This window comes from Acanthopagrus latus, chromosome 5 (genome assembly GCF_904848185.1).
Source record: "Acanthopagrus latus isolate v.2019 chromosome 5, fAcaLat1.1, whole genome shotgun sequence".
Lineage (NCBI taxonomy): Eukaryota > Metazoa > Chordata > Actinopteri > Spariformes > Sparidae > Acanthopagrus > Acanthopagrus latus.
In genome coordinates this window covers 8,092,985-8,093,622 of record NC_051043.1, presented here as the reverse complement: position 1 = coordinate 8,093,622, position 638 = coordinate 8,092,985, and positions in this window count along the sequence as shown.

The window sequence follows — 638 nt, the reverse complement described above, 5'->3', positions numbered from 1 at the left end:
AAAGTAAAAGGCAGCTATTCCTCAAAAATACTAGACTGCCCCCAAGTGGTGAAATGGTATGGTGGAGGCAAAACACATTAAAGGGTAACTCCACCAACTTTACACATCAAAGTGTGTTTACAGGTCTTAGGAAAACAACTGTGTATGTGGAAAAAGTTTAATGATCTTTAAAGCCTTTTGTGACTCCAGAGGAAGCTGCATGTAATCTGATAAATTGCCCGCCACTAATGTCACTCTGTGACTAAGCTGCATTGTGGCTAATGTAGGCACCAGGTTTTGAAAAGGAAGAATTAAAGAGGAAATATCTCTGGTGTGGACTGCTCTGTCCACTTCAGTTAGAATGATTGTTTAAACAATCAATATTATAATGTTATATTTAAACTGACTGTTATCGTTCTCGGTGTGGACTGCTGTCCAAAAACCTGGTGTCTACATTATCCACAATGAAACTTAGACACTGAGTGATATCACTGGCGAGCAATTTATCAGATTACATGCAGCTTCCTCTGGGGCCACAAAAGGATTTAGACTTTGTAGACCCATGTAAATTGGCAGAGTTACTCCTTAAATATGAACAGTCCTTTGCATCAGAACTCAGACTCTTTGAGTCACAGCTGTAAGCAAATAATAAAATATGA